This window comes from Halichoerus grypus, chromosome 12, assembly GCF_964656455.1.
Source record: "Halichoerus grypus chromosome 12, mHalGry1.hap1.1, whole genome shotgun sequence".
Lineage (NCBI taxonomy): Eukaryota > Metazoa > Chordata > Mammalia > Carnivora > Phocidae > Halichoerus > Halichoerus grypus.
Window position 1 is genome coordinate 23,190,657 of NC_135723.1, and position 22,203 is coordinate 23,212,859.

Genomic DNA, 22,203 nt, shown 5'->3' on the forward strand with positions numbered 1-22,203 from the left:
CAGAGATTCAGCCCCACACATCAGCCTCAGTGCCTGTGAATCCATTCCTGCCGCTGTAACATCATATGTCGCCGACAATTAGAGGCCCTTATTCAGACTCAGTCTGTGAATGGTTAAAATTTGAGGATTCTTATCTGGTACTTTTGATGCTGATTTATAAAGAGATAAGGAGAGGAAGAAGGCAGTGGGGTTGATAGGTCCACCCATACAATATCACATCAGTTATAAAAAGTTTCTCCTTTGCTGTGAAATTTGAATGGAGTATGTAGGGCACATTGTTCTTCTCTTCCTTCTTTTCATAGATGTATCTATTATCATGTTCACATAGTGAGAAAAAAGTCCTGGAAAAGCATCAGAAGACCTGGAATCTAATCCTGCCTCTGGCATTTACCAACATGTGATTTTGGATCAACTACTTGATCTCTCTGAGCCTCATTTTCTCCTTTTATAAGGTGAGGATGAAATGTTTACCTCGTAGAGGTGAGACATGCACTTTCAAAGGGAAAAGCACTTTGCAATGGGAGGATTATGAGCATTTTTTACACACAGTTGAGCCACATTTCTTTTCTGTGTCCCAGGAGCTGCCTACTTACGACTGGGCCACATTAACTAGCATACTGGTAGGTGAGGTTTTGAGTAAGTGCAGTAAATCAGCCATTCCCAAATGCTGTAATTCTCAGGTGTGCTTTTGCTCTACTACTTCAAGGAATATTCAAGGGGCACCTGAGTGGCTCAGTCATTAAGCCTCTGCCTTCAGCTCAGGTCTTGATCCCAGGGTCCTGGGATGGAGCCCCACATCGGGCTCCCTGCTCTGCGGGAAGCCTGCTTCTCCCTCTCCCACTCCCCCTGCTTGTGTTCCTTCTCTTGCTGTCTCTCTCTCTGTCAAATAAATAAATAAAATCTTTAAAAAAAAAAAAAAGGAATATTCGAAAATCAAATGCAAATGTTTTCGTTGCAAGTTGGAGTATGTTCTGCTTCTGGCTGGGCTAGAATTTGAAAATCAAACTGTTATAGCAAAATGATAGATCGTGGCAACTCCATCATACAGGAAGATATTGCCTGAAAGAGTTAACAGTGGTCTTCAAAAGGCCTCACTAGAGGGTAGCTGTGCAATGGTAGTCTCTAACTTGGATCATAGTAATGCTGTTTCACATTTTAATATCTTTTTCCAACAACGTCCCCCTCCCCGCCTCTGCCAATTCCATCACGTATGGCCGAGTCAATTAGCTAGCCTGGCATTACTGTGAGATACAGGGAGGTTGATATTATTCACACCATTTCCTGAAGGAGGAACTGAAGCAGAGAGAGGTTAAGTAATTTGACTAACATTGCAAAATGGGTCAGCCAAGAATAAAACATTGGGTTTCTTTACTCTCTTTTACATACTGAGAAAATTTTCCTAACATGTTGCCTTGCAAATAGGATCAAAGCGTGGGAAATGGACATGCTCAGTGGCCCTGCGGTCCAACAGGAACTAGACCCCATCATCACTGAACAGAATGGTTAGCATCTATTTCTGAACATCTTACTCTTGACAGTAAACTAGAAGGTGAAATCATTCAAAATACAAAGACACAAAAGAATCGCTCTTATTGTAAAAAGATTTCTCAAGTATTTGTTTATAGATCATTAAATTCATAGTGGGAGAAACTGAAAGCTAGAATGTCCCAAGCCACGATTGACTGAGAGTATTAGTCAGAAGTTAAAATGAACTGAATCTTAAAAGTAACATGATTTAAAGGATGGGCATTTATATAAGTGGTTTAACAGTTTTCATTTTTCTGCACTCTTTCCTTATTTCCCCATCTTGGTGAGTGGCACAACCGTCACTTGGAGTCATTCTTGATTCCTTTCTCTCCCTCACCTCACAAATACAATCCACCTGCAAGGCTTATTCGTCTTAGCTTCAAGTATATTTGGACTCTGTCAATTGAGGTTTGCCTTCCCTTTCACCACCCGAGGTCCAGGGCAGTCCCTAGAAGGATGCAACCAGTGTGGGCTGCCCAAGATAATCACAGTCAAAAGAAGGCCATAGTGTGGACATCTTTCATAAACCCTTGGCGATACTGTTAAAGACAGAGAATTCAAAAAATGAATTTCAGTGTTGTTCAGACTTGAGAAGTTAAATGTAGAAGATTGTGAACCTGAGCTCAGAGCTCAGGACAGCTAACCTAGTTACCATACCCAAGGGATGGGCCTGCCAAGCTACTGTTTCTCCCATGGGCTGCTCCAGTAACCCACTCCTCTCTTTACCCCTCGTCTTGCCTACCTCTAATGATTCTCCATACAGCACCCACAACAATCTCTTTGCGACACAAATTAGATCATGCCATTCCTTCGCTTAAAACTTTCAGGGGATTCTTAACTGCTACGAGATTAAAATCCACAAAAACCTGCATGATCTGGCCCCTGCCAGCCTCCTCAGCTTCATCTCTATTTATTCTCTGTTCTCCACCCACACTGGTCTCCGTTCAGTTCCTAAATGCACCAAGCTCATTCTCTATTCTGGGATGTCATTGCTGACTCTTCTGCCCAGAAGGTTCTCTCCCCAACTATTCATATGGTGGGCTCTTTTTTTATTCTTTAGAACTCTTAAATATCACCCCAATCCAAGGTAGATCTTCCGCTGTCCTCCAGAGCGTCTTGTTTTTATTTCCTCATAGTACTTATAATTGGTCATTATATATCTGCCTGCTTATTCAGTTGATATCAGTTTCAACAACTAGATCGCAAACTTCAGGAGGGCAGTGGCCACAGTGGTCTTGTTCATCACAGTGGGATTTACTGCCTAGCATGGTGTTCGACACAGTAATAAGTGCTCAGTGAATATCTGAGGAATGCATCAATCTGTTCCACAAATAGAAATGGAGGACTTGAAACCAAATGCCTACTTGAGCAAATACGTCAGAGCAGCTCTTCATTTAGAGAATAATCAGCAAAAACAGGTTTGTATCTCTGACTTCTGTCAGTTTCCAGAGGGAGGATGGTGGTGAAATGCTGGTGAGTATTTGAAGTGGGAGGGGAAATAAATACATTTGGGGCAGGGGTGCAGAGGGAGGAGGCCAGCAACAGAAAGGGCACTGGGAAGAGGTCTTGGCTTTTATCAGCAGCCCCTGGGGTGGAGAGAGAGAGAGAGAGACGCTCTGGATGGAAAACAGGCAGTTAAGTTCCCCTGACTTTTAACAGATGTTCTTTCCCTTGTTAAGCTTCTCAGCCATGATGATGTAATGACTTTGCTTAAAGGAGCTTCATCTCTGGGGACTCATTAGTGAATGTGCCAGTGACTGTTCAGATGAACTACAGGCAAGATAGACCCTAAATATCTCACACTCTGTTGGGGGGAGAAGCAGGTCCCTGTCCTAAGTTAGGATCAGGTTTCTTCCCCTTCTTGTTGATTCTCGCCAGTTTGGATCTATCCTAGATCCTAGGATTCTATCCTGGAAAATAGGCTGGTTAATACATAATATATATGAATGGTATATATGTACAGAAATCACACACACACACACAAATATACTATTATCTTTGAGTTAAAAGATGTATGACCTCTTGAATTATTTTGTAGGAACTCAGCAATATGAAACATAAAATGTAGTCTTCCGCTATGTAATCTTGCTATGCCCGAGATTAAAAAACAAACCAAAAAACCTCATCTACTGTGTTTCAACATCTTGTTTCTTTATGGAATATAATCAAGTGACAGTAACCAGAGAGGTGACCCACTAGGAATAGACTACTTATTGCAGTAAATAAGTATCTGCATTATTGGTTTTCCCAGGTGGCTCTTATCTCCAGCAAAAAATTGTGCAGAGGAAAATGTAACCGGAATCAAGGAAGAGTTCACTTTATCTTGTGCTGAAGGGGGAGGGAGACCGGTCAGAAGGGAGCCAGGGATTGCTGCAGGGGAAGGAGGGCCTGTCTCCTGCCCCCCATCTCACCTCATAGCCCGAGGGCTTCCAGTTCTGGGCTGATTGGTCCCCCAAGGCCCTGCACTGCCCTCCTCCTCCCAATACAGGGCTGGGACGCAGAGCCTAATGGCTACCTTTTGGATAAGGGTGCTCAGGAAGGTAACAATAGTATTACCACTATTGTATGACTAATAATGGTAACAGCTAACATTGAGTGAGGCTCTTACTAGATACCAGTTACTCTTCTAATGTATTTACCCACATGTAAATTGTACATTTTACAGATGAGGAAACTGAGGCACGGAGAGGTTAAGTAACTTGTTCCAGGCTTACGTAGCTTGTCCGGGGTGGAGCAGTTGAATGACTTTCTCAGTTGGGTGATGTTCTACAAACTCAGCTGAAACACTGTCACTAGAGACTCCTTTGCTATTCTCTATTTTTTTTTTTAAGATTTTATTTATTTATTTGAGAGAGACAGAGTGAGAAAGAGCACAAGCTGGGGGGGGGGCAGAGTGAGAGGGAGAAGCAGACTCCCAGCAGAGCAGGGAGCCCGATGCAGGGCTCAATCCCAGGACCCTGGGACCATGACCTGAGCCAAAGGCAGGTGCTTAACGACTGAGCCCCCCAGCCGCCCCGCTATCCTCTATTTTGATTGTGAAATGGGACTCATCTCTTCTTCTGGGGTAGTATCCTAGAAACCTCCATCAAAAGTGATTCTGTCAGAGGCAGATCCATCATTATTCTAAATGGAGGCTCTGATTGCCATTTGTGTCTGAACCTTGGGACACAGAAAGGGCCGTCACCACGGTGAGGGTGTTAATTTGTGAACATGCTGGGAACATGAGCTGGAATCAGAGGATAAGGAAATTAGATTTCTTAAGGGCAGGGATAAGACTATATTTTTAAAAAATTTCCCTCACAGTGTCACACTTTGACCTGGACTGAACTGAAAATACTCCTACTAGGTATTGGAAACACTGAGTCAGTTCAAGGCCTACTTTTACTGCTCAAATGAATGAACTTACTCTGCAAAGAGATCCATGGATTTGGTAAGTGTTCCTCCTTCTTATAAAAACCTTTCCTGTTGCAACCTACGGTTGGCTGGGCTGGAGAATACTGATGTGATTATACTGAACTATATTTTCTTCTAATTTAGAATATTACAGGAAAATATAAAAAATGACTAGAGTAGATCAAAGGACAGTAATGTGAAGTCATTTGGTGTTCAAAAGAAAAATCTTTTAAGGATGGGTCCAAGCCATAATGGTTCATTTGGATCTGTTCAACCATCACTAAGGTGATTGCTTTTTGTAACAAAATACAAAGAAAGATGTGCCTTTAAAAAACTTCTGAACAAATTAATGATTTTCCTTTGCTTTTTGCTCTTTCTGAAGCACTGTTTCCTGTCTGGAGGCATTGTTAATGGCATTCAAACATGTATTTGTGTCACCTTTGTTACCAGAGAGATGTAAACGAGGTGTTCTAAACATCAATACCTTTAAAAATTGTGACCGTATTTGCTTATCTTTGCTTCATGTTTATACTCGTTTTGAGAGCATAATCAAAGGTGCAGCAGTAAACCTGTGGCAAACTTGACCTCCAGGGGTGAAGGGGCAAATCTCAGGGCTAATGGTCCTATTGATGATGGGGCTACCATTTACCGAGGGCTTCATCCATCACAGGAACTGTGCCAGGTGGGTCCTATACATGATCCTTTAATCCTCACAACAGCTCTGGGCAATCCGGTGCTATTATCCCCACTTCATAGATGGGGAAACTGAGGTTTAGATACCTTAGGCAATGTGCCAGGGCCACCCAGCTGATAAGTGAGAATCAGGACAACTGACTACGTAACTCCAGAGCCCAGGCCCAAGCCACTACTCTATTTTGGTACTTTTTAACTTTTTCCACATCAGGACCCATGTAGAAAAATATATTACTTATATATTTTTATACATAATAAATATACATATATATATTTAAAATACATTTAGTCAGTGCACTGGAGTAAACAGATGGAAATGATCAAGGTCTGAAGAATCGGGCCAAGCCTCAAGGGCCTCTGTATGCCTCAAGGGCCAAAAGGGGTTATTATCTTAGTATAACCCATCAGAAGTGTGTCAGGGAGTGCAGATTATGTAACTCAGCTCTATTTTTCAACGAGGTAAAATCTTGATGACCCAGGTTGACCTGGGAATGTGGGGATGCTCAGAGATCAGTCTCAATGAGTAAAATATCTGCATGACAGGATATACGAGAAATACGCTGGTTCATTTATTTTAAGCATGTTTTGGAAAGCAACACATTCTTCTTTTCAAATAAAATCTTAAATGAAAGCCCGATTTGTGAAACAAATAAAAACGGAACGACTTTGGTTAGGTGGGGTGGATCCAAAGCCTCTTACCATTCACCCCCTCCCACCTGCACTGGTCTCTTCTGCCCTACTTAATCCCCATGACCTAGTCCATCCATCTGCCCACCTACCTGCCCTCAGGTAACCGTCACACCTGCCCTGGTCTTTAGGCCATTTCTCAGGAACCCTGAAGCTCTAATACAACAGTTTGAAAACCACTACACGAAGAAGAGGTGTCTCTAAAAGCCCCTTAAAATGCAAAAATCCCCATTCAGGGGTGGGAAGGGGAGAAAGTCAGGGAAGATTTGTTTGATAGATTTTTTTTTCTATGTAGTAGTAGCCGGGAGTTGGACTCCAGGGAAGGGAGACAAAGTACGGGGAAGTTTTGCTGGAGGAAGGGGATGGAAATGTCTGCAGCGGAGCTGGCAAGCAGAGGCCGGACCTTGCCATCACTTTGCCTGGGCCGGTGTAGCCGCCCGGATACGCCGCGGACAGAGCGCAGGCCTGCCGAGTAGACAGTGGCCGGTGTGTCTTCAGGAAGAGTAGCCGGCAGCTCGCGGAGGAACGTGACAGCGGCAGGCCTGGCGTCAAGCTCTAGTTAGTACTGCCACTCGGCGTGGACTTGGGCAGGTCATTTAACCATTCCAGCCCCAACTGCTCAGGGAAATGGAAAACTGAGAGTTGGGCAGGGATATCTGCCCTGCTTCCCTCCCAGAGTTGTGATCAAATGAAATAATCTGTATGTTTATATACGTGTCAGCCATTAAATAGTTAAACCCAATTTTAAAAATGGGCAAAAGAGGGTACCAAAGATGATATCCGAATGGCAAATGAGCACATAAAAAGATGCTCAACATGACTAATAGCAAAATGCAAATTAAAACTATAATGAAGGACACCTGGGGGACTCAGTCGGTTAAGCGTCTGCCTTCGGCTCAGGTCATGGTCCCGGGGTCCTGGGATCGAGTCCCACATCGGGCTCCCTGCTCAGCGGGAAGCCTGTTTCTCCCTCTCCCTCTGCCTGCCGCTGTCCCTGCTCATGCACTGTCTCTTTCTCTCTCTCTCTGACAAATAAATAAATGAAATCTTTAAAAAAATAAAAATAAAACTACAATGAGATAGCACTACACGACTACTAATATGGCTAAAGTAAAAACCAAACCAAACCAAAACAACAACCTGAAAATAACAGGCAAGGACGTGGAGCCGCTAGGAACTCTCATATGTTTTTGTTGGACGTGAGAAGTAGAACAGCCACTTGGGAAAACAGTTTGGCAGTTTCTTAAAAAGTGAAACATTTAGTGACTCTAGACCACCATCATCCCACTCTGAGGTTATCTACACAAGGGAAAGAAAGACTGAAGTTCACACAAAAACCTGTATGTGGATTTCTACAGCAGCTTTATTCTGATTCACCAGAAACTGGAAACAACCCAAATGTCCATCAGCTGGTGAACGGGTGAACACACTGGGGCAGGATGGATGGTGCTCAGCCACGGAATGGAACAAGTTACTTATCCACCCAACAGCACGAGCGAGTCTCAGCCGCCTCAGGCCAAGTGAAAGAAGTCAGGTCGAAAATGTTACATTCTGTATTATCCCCTTTATGTGACATTCTCGAATAGATACTACTGAAGGGGCAGAAAACCGATTAGTGGGTTCCAGGGCTTGGGGGTGGGAAGAGGCTTGACGACATGGAGATTGAGAATTCTGGGGAGATTATGGAACTGTTCTGTATCTTGATTATGGTAGTGATTATATAACTGTATGGGTTTTTCAGAACGAGTAGAATTGTACACTGAAAAGGGTGAATTTTACTGTATGTAAATTATACCTCAATTTTTTAAAATGTGAAATAATTAATAGTGCTGATAAACTGTTTCTAAGCCTGGTGCGAAAAAGTCTTTTTACAGTGGTTACACCTTTTGCAAATAATGTTTCCACCACTAGTTTGCTTAGTAACCTCCCCGCCTCCCTTACCACTGCACTAAGATAAGTCTTAGCCCAGTGAAACTGAGGATGAATTCTGAGTTCATAGAGTTAGCAGAATCTGAATCGAAAAGGTTTTACACTAATCTTTAGAAAGCACCTTTAATCTTAAAGCTTTTCTAGAATCGTGTTCTTCATTCACACAAGTACAGCCCTGTCTGAGGTGGCAGAGAGTGGAAATAGGGATGAAAATAATCAATCGTAAGGCACTTATTTCACGGGAGAAACGATGGAAACTGATAATAACCACCTCTTGCAAAGACAGAAGAAATGGAAACAAGCCACTCGGAGGATACTCTTGATCTCCAACTAAACCCATGCCTCCGTCGTACCCAGACAAGATCCTCTTCACACGCCCTTCATCTGTTTCTGTAAGCCATTCATGGGCAAGACTCAGGCATCAGATTAACCTGCCTCTGGACTGAGGCCCCGCAAGTGATGTGCCCCTACATCCCCCATCAGAATGTCCCCGGGGAACACAGTCCCTTTTTAACAATTCTGGCTCTTTCTTTCTTTCTTTCTTTTTTTTTTTTTAATTTAATTTCAACTAGCCAACGCACAGTACTTCATTAGTTTCAGATGTAGAGTTCAATAATTCATCAGTTGCGTATAACACCAGTGCTCATCACATCACGTGCCCTCCTTAATGCCCATTGCCCTGTTACCCCATCGCCCCCCACTTCCCCTCCAGCAACCCTCGGTTTGTTTCCTATAGTGAAGAGTAATTCTGGCTCTTTAAAAAGGAAATGAATTAGTGGAAGCAAAGCTCTTGTGTCTGGAGTCATCCAATGTTGTTGTAATCATATTCCATCCATTATTTTTTTCCTGTATCCAGTTTTATTTCTCAAAATACTGTCCTCTCATCCATGTCTCTCTCTCTCTCTCTCTATGTTGGGACCCAGGAGCCAGCAGCTCTAGCTATCCTTTTTTTTTCCTTTAAAAAGAACTTGCTGATTTCTGATCACAAAACACAGGGAAGCAGCAAGGACAATGCCTGTAACCTCATGGGTGTAGGTCTTCCCCGCCTGTGCACGACTGTGAATACACTTGTACCACACCAGGCTCACCGCCCCCCCCCCCCCCCCCGCCACAGGCACCTTCCCACATCCTAACAGCTGCAGTGTATAGGACACGACCATGTGAAAAGTTTCAAACAGATGCTCCACTCACAGCGCAGGGTTCCCTGCCGATGATGGTTTCCCAGCTCCCTTCTGCAAATACTGAAACCGAAGGAACTGGTTGTTCCTACACTTGATTTTCTAAAGTAGGTCATAGATAAATTATGCCCTCACAAATCTTAGACATGTGTAAAGTAACTTTTTAAAGAAAGCCTTTCTTAAATAGGAGCAGTGACTTAAGTCCTTTCTGTTTCCCTAGCCGTGTAAGCCCCCAGCACCGGTGGCACCTGGATGGCAGCCCTCGGGGCCCCCACGTCCCAGGATGGTGATGGAGGAAGGGAAGGTCAGGCCAAGCATGAGGAATAAACCAGCTTTAATGCGTCCACCCTGGGAATCCTTGGGTATTGAGGATCTCTGTATTTTGCTCAAATTCCTTCTCCATGTTCTGTTCGGTTTGTTTCTCTAACCTCATGAGCTGTTCTAATGGATCTTGGCCTTCACCTTTCTCTTCCCCTCCAGGATGGCTGTCACCTCTTGGTACTTCCAGCCAGTGTTGTGAGCCAGGCATCCCAGGTGGACAAACTTTCACGGAGGAGGAGACACACAGCCTCGAGGGCAGCAGGAACCACCAACTGCTTTTTCTTGTCACAGGGTGGTGGGGTCCTATCCAACACCCTGGTAGTCAGGACGGCCTGGCCTCAGTCTGGTGGGCAGCATGTCCCTACTGTTCACCCAAATATGTGGTAGGGGCCACAGGACTGGTTGGTGTTCATCCACTTGCTGAGGAAGGCCAGGTATTTTAACTTGTTTCTGTAGAAATTGCCAGAAGTGTTCATTGCCCTCACAGTGCACAACCACCACCTTCCAGCCCAGCAGTAACCGCTTGGCAATGATGGGCCGTGATGGGTTCCTGGGGGTCATGTAGCACCAGACCTGCCTTTCTGCCATTTTTGGCAGATGCCTGGGGAAACCTTTTTTCTTTTCCCCCATCCAACAAACATTTATTGAACACCTACTACTTATGTTATACAGGTCTGTGCACTGAAAATACACCTGTGAAATTCATGGGCCTTAGTATCATAGTGAAAGAGAAAGAAAATTAATATACAAATAGGTAATAATAAGTCTGATGTGGATCAGTACCACACAAGAAAATAAGGTAAGGCAGGGAGGTGGAGAGAAATGCGGGGTGCTGTGTTAGGTAAGGCGGTGAGGGAAGGCCTCGTGGATGAGCTGACCCTGAGCGGGGACTTGAATGCCAAGTAGCAAGTCATGTGGGCAAAGACGGAACACGTGCACAGGGAGGGCTCTGTGTGGTGGAGGAATGGTAAGTTGGATCGGGAGGCAGAAGAAGGCAAGAGTGAAATCGAACAGGGCTTCAGTAAGGCTTTTGAATTTTATTCTAAGTATTTTGGAGCCCATTGGATGGTCTCATGCAGGTGAACATTTTAAAAGGCCAATTGGCTACTGTGTACAGAATGCATTGCTGGAGGAAGCAAGACACCAGTCTGGAGGCTACTGAGGCCCAGACAGGAGATAACGGTGTCCTAGGTGAGGCAGGTGGTGGGAAAGGGCCAGACTCAGGCTGTGTTTTGAAGACAGACTAGGCTGGACCTGCTGATGGACTGGATATAGGGTGTGAGTGAAAGAGAAGAGTCAAGGGGGACCTGAGGTTTTCTTGTGTATTTATTCACTAGAAGATGCGCTGACCATTGGGCAGGCGTGTGCTAGGCACCGGTCATGTGAAAATGAGCAAGACATAATTACGGGCCTCAAGGAACTCCTTGTGCACAATTTCAGATTTCTAGACTTCCAGATGCAAGTACGGAGTGCTGTGGGGTGGGCACACACGAGAACAGATTGTTCTGTGTTTGGGACGTGGAGATGGTTTTAGTTTAACTTTAAAGGGAGCATAGACATAGAAAGTACAGAAGAGTATTCCAGAAAGTGGGATCAGCAAGTGCTCAGTGGGTTGTGGGAATGCTGAGGGGTGTCTGGAGTAGTGGAAGAAGAGAAGGCTGGGAGAGCAGGTTGGGGAGAACATCACCCTAAAGACAGTGGAGAAGCTTTCAAGCAGGAGCGTGGTCAGGGTGGGGGATCCTCCTCCTTATCTTACAGGTGAGTCATCCACTGATATTGACAAAGAAATTACACACAAACTAAGACTTATTCGATGTGTGTTGCTTCCATCAGAGTATCATGTTGTCTTAGATTCTTTTATAAAGAAATGCAATTTCCTTTTCTCTTATTAGTATTGGCAAACGGAAGCATGGTCGCTCTTCGGGCAGAGAAAAACTATTAATCTTGCTGTTAATGAATATTTATCGAACATCTACTCTGTGCCAAGCACTGTGTCGACTGCTGGGAATTCAGCACGAACAGGATGACATTCTTGCCCTTGCAGAGCTTGTTACGTGAGGTAGATAGAGAACAAATGATTGCAAATGTGATGTATCATCAAAAGAAAGTTAAGGAAAGCAAAGAGTGCTACAGAAGCATTTAATGAGGTGCTAACCGCCTTTAGGAACTCAGGGAGGCTCCCTGAGGAAATGGTCTTGAAGTAAAAACTAGATGGATTAAAATTTTGTTAGCAGTAGCAATGTCATCCCCTAGTTCTTCAATAATGAGCCTTTTTTCAAGTGGTTGCTTCTCTTCTGCTTTGAATCATGCCCGGCTCTTGCCTACCTTGAAGAGAGAAAAAAACCCACATCTCTCACTTTCACATACCCTAAACTAAGCTTTTCATTATGTTCCAGAGTGAGCCACACAATCCGGATTTCCCTGCACTCAGACATGCCCACGCTCATTCCCGGGTTCAGGTTCTGGGCCATGGGCATGATCCTGGAGGGGGCTCCGGAGAGACTACCATGGTCGAAACCTAGCCCGTGAGCTGAAGTATGACGGGAGAGGAAACGATGATGAGCTTCCTCATCGGACTGGCATGCAGAAGACCGCGGAGTCCATTCAGCAGGTGCTGGAGACTCACTGGAAGGTTCGAGCCTGACCTTGTAATGGCAGGATTCATGAACACGGGAGACAGGAAAGAGTCCTGAAATCTAGAGTTGAGGCAGCGTAGATTTACATCTTAGCTTTACTACTGACCGGCTGCGTAGCTTTGGGCAAATTACTTAACTTCTCCGAGCCCAAACGACACATTATCTACCTCAGACATCTGTTATGAAAATTAAAATTGCCCACACTTTTGTAAAAGTTAAGTGAGCATCTGCCACAGTTTTGGGCACATAGTAAGCAGTTGTAAATAATCATGATAACGGTAAAACGAAACAAAGCAAAACCCCAAACCGCTAACATTCGCTGGGCACTTATTCTTAATGCTAAATGCTGTGCGTGCATTCTGTCATCCAAATGTCACCTCCTGAGAAAGGAGCAGAGCCCAGGAGGCATCCGGATAAAAAGAGCAGTCATGGAGGCAAGCAGAGGCTGTGGCCCACATGTCGGCACCGTCCACACCTGGCCCGGATGGGATCACACGCCTCTCTCTGAACTTAGGACCCCAGGGCTGCTGTAACCTTAGCTCCAATTGCATGTCCCTGGTTATTACACCCTTTTGCCCCCATCAGGCCGCTGATGATGCCAAAGAACTTTACTCCCTACCCATGGGTTGTGAAAGCCTCCTCCAGCATCTCCCCTGCTTTGATCATCAAGCACAAAGGATGATACTATTGGAAACCCGCGGAGCCCTGAACCATGTTCAAGCTATAGTTCCCACGGAGTGTGGGGGGCAAGGGGCGGTATGGCGCAGGGTGTGGATAGTGGGGCTTGACACCATAAAGGAGGCCAGCTGGAGACGCAAGGTGGTCTGGGGCGAGGGGGTGGGGGGTGCTGTGGGAGGCAGTGAGTCTGCCTCACCTTAAAAAGGAGAGTTTGGGCTGGGTTTTGATAAATACTGCCGGTGAATTTTTAGCTCTGCAAATAGAGCTTCAGACCTTCCTAGAAACAAGCCAGTGGGTATCAATTTCTGTAGCACTTAGGGCTCATACATAATGTCTGATTTCAAGCGGGTTGAATTTCATTTTAGCAAAAGATAAGGCTTTTTATTGAACTCACTTCTCCAGGAATAAAACGGAACTGAGGAAAAATACGAGAAACTCGATTTGACTATCGCTGCACATAATGGTTCATCTGGGCGCTGGACTTTAACAGGTCTGTGCACGTACAGCAAAAGCCGCACCCGCCAGCAAGCCCCGCGGAGCGCTAGTGCAGCGGCCTAAACAGGGGGCTGCAGGCGCGCAGGGGGCCGAGGCCGGCCTGCGGAAAGCATAGTGGCCACTGGGTGCAGAGGGGTTGCTGGTGAGTCGCCGGCAGCGGAGCAGACCCCGACACAAAGGCCAAATTTGTGCAGCAGGCTCCCCCTGAACGATACCCACCTGCTGAAGGAGGCGGAGCTAGTTCCTGGGCTGCGTGCGCACAGCGCACTTGTAGCCTAAACGCTGGGCCCCTCGTGGCGTCACAGGGGTAGACCCCTCCGCTTCAGTATCACCTCCTCAGAGGCCTCTCTCACCACCCCGTCCGAAGTGGTTCTTTCCTGGTTCAGCTCCTTGGTTTCTTTGACAGCATTTACTACAACGTATTTGTGTGTGTCTCTGTTCCTAGAATATAAATTCTCCTAGACAGGGCCTGTGATCTGTCTTGTTCCTGGTTGCACCTTCAGCGTCTAGCGGTGCTGGGCACATCGACTCCGTGTTCAATAAATATCAATTGAGTGAAAAATCAATAGATCAGTCAGAGATCACTCATTCCCCTTTCTTGAAAGTAGAACGGGAGCCAACCTTAGTAATTTACAGAAACGTGGAGAAACCTCATATATTTGTAATAAATGCATATGAATTGTAGGGGAGCAAAATTTGCCACCCCAAAATGTGTCTCTTTGGCATGAGGATTATTTTAGGCTGATTATTATTATTATTATTTTTAAAGATTTTATTTATTTGACAGAGACACAGCGAGAGAGGGAACACAAGCAGGGGGAGTGGGAGAGGGAGAAGCAGGCCTCCGGCTGAGCAGGGAGCCGGATGCAGGGCTCGATCCCAGGACCCTGGGATCATGACCTGAGCCGAAGGCAGACGCTTAACGACTGAGCCACCCAGGCGCCCCTGTGTTTTATGTATTTTCTGTCTTATTTCTGGTGTGTGTGTGTACACTAAAGCGGGATTATATATATATTTGTTATAGTACACAGACGCTTAATGACTGAGCCACCCAAGTGCCCTAGGCTGATTATTTTTAAGAAACAAAGACTCAAGAAGTTTTTTTTTTTTTTACCTCCCCCCTAAACTGTCCAGAAACATTTAGATGGGGGTGCCTGCAACAAGAAAGAGAGCTATCACCAAAGATAACTTTGTTTTATGTCAGCAAGACTTGTCTGCCTGGCATGGCGAACATCTGCTCTTCCCATCCTCCTGTGAAATGCCTTCCTCTCCTTGGAAGCCCCAAACCCCTATCCTCTTCTCCTGAGCTCAGGTACCACATAAGCTTCATCTGCCTGACTGCCTGTGGGTCTCATATTCTTATGGGGCCCCTCTGCATATGTGGTTCCATCTGTCTTTCTCCTGTTAATCTGTCTGATTATCACCTTATTGTCTGATTAGACCACTAGAAGAATCTAGAAGGGTAGAGGAAAAACTTTCCCTCCCTGAGAGTTGGCAGCGTCGGCAGGATTTACGTCCTGTGGGGATATTGCTCCCTCCGAGGCTGCTACAGCTGAGAGGTCCTGACACGTCTGACAAGTGCCAACAGAAGGTAAGAATTCTTTCCATGAGGGTTTCCCAGATCTTTGCCTGCAAGGTCTCTGTTGGAAGCATGCATGATGAGAATCCTTTTTTTTTTTTATTTTTCTAAATTTAGTTTAGCAGGATAAAATATTTGTGGAACTAATTGCTCGGGTACAGCCACTCTGGTTAAAAAAAGGAAAAAGTTGGTAATGAGCACTCCTGGTTTTTATCGATTCTTTTCCTCCCAAAGATGGTCAGTATTTTTCTCTGTCTCTGTCTTTTGTGTCGTTTGTCCTAAGGAGGAAGAACCATCGTTCGGGCAGAACGCAGGCAAAGGCACTACAAGCCTGCTGTTCAAGCTGGCCGCACAGACTGGCGGGCTCGTGGTTACCAGAGCCGCATCTGCTGAAGCAAACTTGGCTGTGAGTCCCCTGTGTGAAAACTGGATGAGGCTTTTCCTTTCATCTCATTCTATGTCCTGAGAGCTTGGCTCTGTGACTAGTGAGAATATTCTCTCTGTTCCCCACCATCGGTAAGGTAGTCTACTGGTGCACGTGGGTGGCCGGGGGAACAGCCTGGGGTTCTGTGACACAAAGTCACAAGCAGCACTGTCTTCGCCCAGCCATGCCAGCTCTCAGGGGAGTTGCCGTAAAGGGCCCCAGTCCTTAAGAAGCTTTGGTAGCCTCCACCTTAGTTTCTTCGGTAGTGCTGGGAAAGGCTTGTTTCAGTAGCACCTGCCTGGTGTCTCGGATTAGCAGGTTTGTGGCTGGAGGCATCTCACGTTCTTGTGGGAAACCAGGGACCCTGCTGTCACTACACCATCCTTACCACCTGTGCAACTAAGGCTTTTGCTTTCCTAGACAACTTTTGGCAGTGAACTTGCTGGCTCTCGTGAGGGCTGCGTATTTTGCATTCTCTTTTGGAATGTTTTTTGCATCCTTGGTCAAGCCATAAAGAAGCTTATTAGTTTGAGTCACTGTTGAGATTAATAGGTCCCACTTGTCAATGGCCAGAGGATGGATCTTTTGAATTGAAAACTTCTATATTTGAGAAATTTTGGAGAGCTCTCATCCTAAACTATCGCCTTATTGGCACCTGTGGAAAAGACCAAATTAAAAAGTGGATACAAGGAATTATAATGGCCAGCCTTCGGGACTCCTTTTTATAAGATGAAAGAACGGAAATTAGACTTAGAACAAAAACTAAAACTCCACATTCAACGTAAATTCCTCCTTCCTAAAATCCAAAGAATTAAGCATGCCACCTTTCAGTACACCTGCTTATTTTATGTCTAAAAACTGCTGTTCTAGAACCTGTAGGTACAAAAAACAAAAAATGCACAATCCTACTAAGCTTGTTCTGTGTCCTAAGAGCTTGGCTTGGCTTTCTATCTGCCCAAGACCTACAGGGTCTTGGTTCTTTTGACTCTCTTCGGGAGTGACTCTGTATCTTGAGAAGGTAGTAACCTTTGCACCATCTTTGAAGACATCTCTTGATGCATGAAGTTGTTCCGTATTGCCCAAATATTTACCGCTTGTCCCAGCTAAAAACTGACAAGATATTTTAATTTTTTGGGGGGGGAAAGGGTAGAAGTTCTGTGGCTAAAAGTTGATTAGAAGTTGGAAGCTGATATTCAAAGCCAGATAGGATTTTGTAAGGTCTCTTCTCCAAAGCTGAAAGGAAACCATGTGCCCACAGGAAGAGAAGCAAATGGAGATGATGTATCTGGATGAGTGGATCAGCCCTTTGATATCATTTAGGCTGCAACTCAATTCCTTGGGAAAAAAAAATTGAGAGCAACTGTTCTTATCTCAGTCTTTGCAAAACTAAAAAAAAAAAAGAAAAAAAAAGTGTAGCTCTAGAAGCAATCCAAGGTCCATCTATTCCTTTTTACCAATCTTAAAACTTCCCCTATTTATCTCAAAAGGCTCGTGAATTATTGGCCTTAGGAAACCAAAGTCCTTCTTGGAGGAACTTCCATTCTTTCTTTGTTCCTTGAAGAAGTAAATCTTACTATATCTTTGAAATGTAAACACCCCAGGAGGTATCTAAAATAATGCCCATATTCATCTAAAACTAAAGGGGAAAAAGGAAAAGAAAAGAAAAGAAAAGAAAAAGAGGCCTTTTAAAAAATACAGACTCCTCCATAGTTTCCATAAGATTACTTGTCAAAGACAAATACAAATCAGCTACAAATCAGGCATCTTCACTAATATGAATAGTAAAAAGCTTTAGCCATCTGAGTGGGTAAACTTAACTTATAAACTAGTGAGGTTTCTATTATGTCTGATTCATTGCTAAATTTTTAAAATTAAAAGCTACAAGATCTGTTTGTATGTATATATGTACAATATAGATATGATATTTTTCTACCCCCGGATGGCATTGCCAAAATTAATTTGTAAAAGAGCTCTGTTTATTGATTGGCTTAAAATTAAGTGCTTATAAATTAAGCATTTCTAAATCTCAGGAATATGACAGAAACTAACCCAAATGTTTTTCAAGTTTATGTGATCTAGGGTATTTTCAGTTAAGTTTGCTGGTTTAATTAATACAGACATGTCTTTAGAGTTATCCACATTAAGCATAGTACTTGTATTCCACTAAAACTCAAATAAATTCATTTTATTTTTGTTACAAAATTTGTCAGCAAAAAGCCAACCAAACAAAAAACAAACGAAAGAAAATCTTAAGATGATAGCCAATTGATTTAATATCTCATGAAATTTTCATGAGTAATTGAGGTATGATTGTTAAGAACAAATGAATTAAGTAGATGTGAGTGAAATAAGAGTTTTTAGGTGAACTTTTTTTTTGCAATGATTTCTTTATGAAATGTTTACTTAGTTTCCCAAATCTCTTTGGTAACTTCCACCCATAGAATTTTGTTAAGTTAAATTAAATGATGAGAATTCATTGTCTAGATCATTTCCAAGTAAAATAAAATACTGAAACATTAATTGCTAACAAGTCTAAGTTTACCTGTTTTTGTCTTCTTATTGCAGGGAAACTAAAGATGTTTGGGTGTGTTAGTAAATATGTCTTGTGCCACATTGGAAGATTGTATTATGGAAGAGGGGCATAGGCCTGTGTGCTGTGGGGTCTCCGGGATGGTTTTCTTACATTGCAGGATGGAGCCTTCATTTCCTGGACAGTTTCCATGTGGGTTAGGCTCTGCTTTCTCAGGTTGCTGGTCATGTTGGATTAAGATCCACCCTAATGACCTCATCTGAACATGATCCCATCTGCAAAAATCCTCTTTCGATGTCAGGTCTCATGCATAGCTCCCCAACTGTGTCCACCATGTGCCCTGAAGTGTCCAAACCCTGGGAATGATCCAAGGGAGCCTGCTGTGGGTTCAGAAGAGCTGGCTCACATGCTCATTCTCAGCACATCTCATGCCTTCTTGCTTCTAGCACCTCTGGGCCTTTTCCCAGGTGTATGGGAAAGTGAAAGCAGAACAAAGGAGGACAGTGACTAAGCAACTCTCCAGCACAAGGAAGGCGAGAGTTGGAGACTCACCAATGAACAGAGTCACTCAACCCGCTGTTACCTAGTCCATTTGTGGTCACCAAAAAGATGTTGCTGTTTGAACTGGGGCGTCCCCAGGCCCTGGGTCCTCGATCTAGCCAGACCCAAAGTAGTTGCCGAAGGTTCTAGGTTTTGTCATGAGAAGGGATTCAAGGACAGGCATGCGGCAGAATGGATGAGTAACAGAAGCAGAAATTTTCCTATTCTTTGACTTGGTTGTGTCTTCTGGCTCAAGACTCAGCAATAGGTAAACCCAATTTTGGGTAATATTAGTATTCACTAGAAATTAAATTTTCTTTCTTTTTTCCTTCCTTCCTTCCTTCCTTCCTTCCTTCCTTCTTCCTTTCTTTCAAGTGATCTCTCCATCCAATGTGGGGCTCAAACTCATGACCCCCAGATCAAGAGTCACACATTCTACCAACTGAGCCAGCCAGGCATCCCTAGGAATTAAGCTTTCTAAGGATTAAGAATTCCAAGTTTTCTACAGGTTAAGAATTCTAATTAATATATATAATTAAAGCTACTAGAAATAATAAGGGAAACATCTTGAAAGAGGACTTTAACAACCTCCATTTTGGCCGCAGTCTGTACATTCTAACTTAGGAAGTTCTTTCCAGCTTCACTTCTAACTCAGGCAAAAGATCTTGCTGGCAAAACATCCTGTGATGGGAACTGAAACTACCCCTCAAGCAATGATGGACTGCCCTGATGGCCGCAAGACCCAGTGTGATTGACCCCCAGATAGTAATGGACTTGACCTTTACTGCCCACCTGCATGTACCCACCAACCTTTGTCTGACATTTTCCTAATATAAACCTACAAGAATTTTCAGCACATTGGGGACAGTCTTGGAGATGCTAGCCTGCTGTCTTCTTGATGTTGTCCTCACTAAAATAAATTCCTTTCTTGTTTCACCACCACTCGTCTCAATGCCTTTGGATTTTGTCAGTGGCAAGTGGCTGAACCCGGTCTGTTTGGGACTCCTGGAGCAGGTGTTCTTGCACACTTGGGCCCTGATTACCATCTTTGTATGCAAGGAAAGTAAAATGTGTGTTGAAAGAAAGTTGTAAGAGGTTTGTGGAAAAGGAATCTTTAGAAAGGAATTTTTTTGTTGCCAGGGCTAAGACTGGAATGAATTTAATTAAGGGAATAAGCTTTAATATCAAAAGTCAGCTGGTACAAAATTAAAATTTGGTTTTCTCTCTGTTAAAAGGACAAACTGTCTTTTGGACTATTGGTATGCTTTTGATAATAGATTGTGAAGGGTTTTTCATGCCCCTTAATCTGTCTAGAAAACAAAAAATTCTGTGTTTTATCAACATAATGTCCTATGCTTCCTGTTGTCTTAATCTGGTCTTTTGATTACTGAAGAAAATGGAATCTTCTCAACATTAAAAGAGCTAAGTTTGCTAACAACTATGCAACCATCTCTATTTGCCTTTTAAATCTTTTATTGTCACTTTCATTAAGTAGACAAGTAAGTATTATTTCATAATTATCTGTGATCTGTTGGGGAGGAAGAATTTACTCTGTCCTTCAGGGTCCTTCTAGCTGGACTAAGAGTCACATTGACATGAGACAGATTAACAGCAGAAAATTAAATTTAATAGCATGCATATGGGGAACCCACACAGACATGGAAATTTCAAAGACAGGCAACATGAAGCTTACATGAGCTATAGCGATGGGTAGGGGTCAGAGGATACAAAGGGGAAGGAGACCATTAGCAGGAAGGTAAGAGGAGGTGTTTAGAAAACAAAATTTGCCCTATTATGCAGATAAGTTTCTTAGGTAAAGAAGAATTTCTGTTAATAGCACTTTTCCTGGTACAAGGAGGAAGTTGAGGAGGTAGATAAAGAGCTTTTCCTGAATCTGCTGGATTGTGATTTCTTTTAACTTGAAATAAAGTTCATGCCAAAGTAGTCACTCTTGGGGTGGCCTGCCCTCGGCCCCTAATTCCTATTTAATCAAATATTCAAACCTTTAGATATTGTTGACAAACTTCCCAGAATTCAAATTCTAAATGAAGTCTTTTTGACTTAAAAATAACTTTGAGATATGAGATATTCTGTCCCTGGAATATCTCAAAAGACTTGTTCTCTCTTTTTATAAAAGAGAGCTATCAACCTAATTAGGCTTGTTTGTTATGTTAAATTACATTAGAAGCATTTTCAAGTAAGGGATGATAAACCTTCTTAGATTATATTGTATGGGCCAATATTATTAAATAAGTGTTCTAGAAATTGTATAAAAATTTTAAGATTCTGATATACTGTTATTAGTCATAATTCTAGTTATTACCTTAAAATGTTGTGTGTCACAGAAATAACCAAATTTCCTTGGCAATTTCATTTTAATAAACTCTAATCAGACCTTTAACCAAGCCATTTTTAAGTCTTTTATCATTTATAGAAGTTATTCTTTTACTCAGATGCTTTTACAAAAGTGTTCCTGCTAAAATGCTTTATTTTCAAGGAGATTCATGGAGATCATGAGCTGAGTCAAAACCAAGAGTTTGCTGCTCAGCCAACTGAGCCACCCAGGCATCCTGAAAATGTTTTGAACCAGACCTCTAGAAATCTTGACCTCTAGAAATCTTGAAATCTTTCAGAACTCAGAAATAGGTTTATAATTTGCTTCAAATATTAATCATTGTTTTTTCTTTTGTTTCCACAGAAATGACGCTTATTAAATTCTTGATTGCTTGCATAATATAGGCCTAACTTTGACAGCCCATTTATATCACCACTTCCTGAAATGAATTTTATTAAACTGACCTATCCTCAGTATCAGGACTGAGACTGGTTCAGTGAGATGGAACAATCTACCAGCTCAACTTCTGGACTGTGGAACTTCTTGGTAGCATATTTACCTCATTTGCCTCACTGCCAGTGGGTCTCATATCCTTATGGGGCCCCTTATGTACATAACTAAATTTTTTTTCATGTTAGTCTGTCTCATGTCAATTTGATTATTAGACCAGTCAGAAGAATCTAAAGGGGTAAAGAAAAATGTTTCCTCCCCAACAGTATCAGTATTTGCATCTATGTCTATATTTATATGTGGCATCACTTGATATTATGAAACTCTTATTTGGTTAAATTTTACTGTATTACTGTATTGCTAAATAAAAAGAATTCAAGGATGCACACTACATAAAATCTGTAGGGGGGAAATTGTCTGAATTGCTAAGATTTTGCTACTCAAAGTGTCATCCATGGACCAGCAGCACTGGCATCACCTTAGGAGCTTGCTAGAAATACAGGATCTCAGGCCTCAATCCCAGACCCATTGAATCAGAATCAACATCCTTATGAGCTCTCCACTTTGAGAAACTGTGCTCTAAAAGATTCACAATTTAGCCTGTGGGATAACTTTGTGAACTGTAGGGGATAGTTCACTAAAGTTGAGGGAAGAAACAATAGTTTTGATCAAGGCACAGAAGTGAATGATAGTTCCAGAAGGAATAAACTCTATGCTTCACAGGTTGACTTATGTTTTTAAACTTTAAAGAAAGACTGTTGGTCAATTAAGTTAGCAGGTGTTTTAACTAAGTATAACTCATGCCGTG

General features: G+C 43.1%; 1 protein-coding gene, 2 long non-coding RNA genes and 1 pseudogene across 12 annotated transcripts in view; 2 read left to right on the forward strand and 2 right to left on the reverse strand.

Annotated features, from left to right (window-relative positions):
- Nucleotides 1–22,203, reverse strand: part of MAGI2 (membrane associated guanylate kinase, WW and PDZ domain containing 2) — a 1,322,716-nt gene that overhangs the window by 8,928 nt on the left and 1,291,585 nt on the right. The gene's annotated exons all lie outside the window — the stretch shown is intronic.
- On the forward strand, nucleotides 1,848–8,059 carry LOC144379729 (uncharacterized). The gene is made up of 3 exons (XR_013443109.1): nucleotides 1,848–2,945; nucleotides 4,831–4,961; nucleotides 6,596–8,059. It is a non-coding gene; the product is annotated as an uncharacterized LOC144379729 (long non-coding RNA).
- On the reverse strand, nucleotides 9,742–10,316 carry LOC118540959 (large ribosomal subunit protein uL13 pseudogene; annotated as a pseudogene).
- LOC144379731 (uncharacterized) lies at nucleotides 14,542–19,812 on the forward strand. Its single transcript, XR_013443111.1, has 3 exons — nucleotides 14,542–15,128; nucleotides 15,400–15,637; nucleotides 19,249–19,812. It is a non-coding gene; the product is annotated as an uncharacterized LOC144379731 (long non-coding RNA).